The 1,672-nt window shown below is 45.7% G+C and overlaps 1 pseudogene; it reads left to right on the forward strand.

Moving 5' to 3' along the window:
• The first annotated feature begins 265 nt into the window (after positions 1-265).
• On the forward strand, positions 266-1,067 carry LOC102023241 (annotated as a pseudogene).
• Positions 1,068-1,672: the final 605 nt, after the last annotated feature.

Here is a 1,672-nt window from a genome sequence, read left to right on the forward strand (position 1 = left end):
CTCAAAAAAACAGAGAGAGAGAGAGAGAGAGAGAGAGAGAGGGAGGGAGAAAGGAAGGGAGAAAGAAAGAACCTCTTGAAGTGGGGCTGGGGATTTAGCTCAGCAGCACAGTGCCTGCCTGGCAAGCGCGAGGTCATGAGTTCGATTCTCAGTACAAAAAAAAAAAAGAACCTCTTGGAGAATGGTGGGTCCAGCAGCTGTCGGTGTGGCCTCTACCTGGGTGACTGGTGGCACCCATGCAGCCGGGTTCTGCAGAGGATTCAAGATGACCAAGGAAGAACCTCTTCCTAAAAACGTTTGACTGAGTGAAACAGACTTCAAAGTTATGGTGCAAGATGAGTTAATTCTATTTTTTTTTTTGTCTTTTTTGAGACAGGGTCTCGCTAGGCAGTCCAGGCTGGCCTTGAGCTCACGTTGTAGCCCAGGCTGGTCTTGAACTTGCAATGATCCTCCTGCCTCAGCCTCCCGAGTGCTTGTATGCGCCACCACACCCGGCCCTAGATGAGCTAATTCTAAAATATTCCTTGTACTAGACTTTTTTTTGGTACTGGGAATCAAACTCAGGACCTTGCACTTGCCAGGCAGGCACTTGTGCCACTGAGCTATGTCCCAGCCCCCGTTAAAATGGCAACAATATGAACCATATGTTCAAGCTTTGGAAGGCAAGCACACAGATCTTAACTCAAATGATGTAGCTGGCTTAAGGGAATCTGAGGAAAATCTGAGGCAGCCACAGCAAGCACCTGCACGCAGGGAACATCCTTGCAATGCCCCTAGCAGCCAAGGAACCAGAGATGCATATGTATGCTACTCAAACCCAGTACCGCAAGCAAGTCCAGTGGCCGAGTGCTGACCAGCTGAGCTCCGCAATGGCAGACCCAGAGCTCAACCTGCCTTTCCTGAAAATGAAAGGTGAGCGGGAACAGACTAAAGACGAAGTGGAACAAGCCCCAAATGAACTGAGTGCCTGGAAGTTTACACCTGACAGAGGCCTGATGTCTTGGGATGATTCCAAAGAAGACGCCCCCTTCAAAAAAATTCCTCTTCCAGAACATGCAGACACCTGAGAAATGCTTCTTTTTGAAGAAAATAGAGGGAGAAATAGAAGTCTTTAGTCTGCAGCACACTGTGTCTTTAGGCGGTCTGAAGGATTAAAATCCCAGAGACTTCAAATCTTGAATTGAGCATGTAAAATTCCAGTTAAGAGCTGGACATGGTGACGCACACCTGCAATCTTAGCAGTCGGTTGAGGCAGGATTGCTATGAGTTCGAGGCCAGCCCAGGCTACAGTCTCAAAAAAAAAGAATCCCAGTGAAATGTAAAAACAGAACACACAAGGCTCTTCACCTTTAGCACAGTGACGTAGAGACACTGTGTGTCCGTTTTGCCAATGAGACTGCGAGGACTTTGTGATTCTTACTGAACTTCTGGGTCAAAACTCAAATGGGGTAAATATTGCTTTTCAAGGGTTTATTTGCTAAGAACCAACTTTAATAGTCACGAGAGAAATAACAGATGTTGCTAAAGTAGTTCATATATTTAACCATTTAGCTACGGGCTCTATATTACTTAATAGAGCCTAAATCAATACAGTTTTAATCAATGGTTTGTTCTCTGAGTGGCTGCGAAAACTGTAGAAAATCATAACCAAGGATTATGATTACAAACATGG

The sequence above is a fragment of the Chinchilla lanigera genome, unplaced genomic scaffold (genome assembly GCF_000276665.1).
Source record: "Chinchilla lanigera isolate Chin_1 unplaced genomic scaffold, ChiLan1.0 scaffold00010, whole genome shotgun sequence".
NCBI classification, from domain to species: domain Eukaryota; kingdom Metazoa; phylum Chordata; class Mammalia; order Rodentia; family Chinchillidae; genus Chinchilla; species Chinchilla lanigera.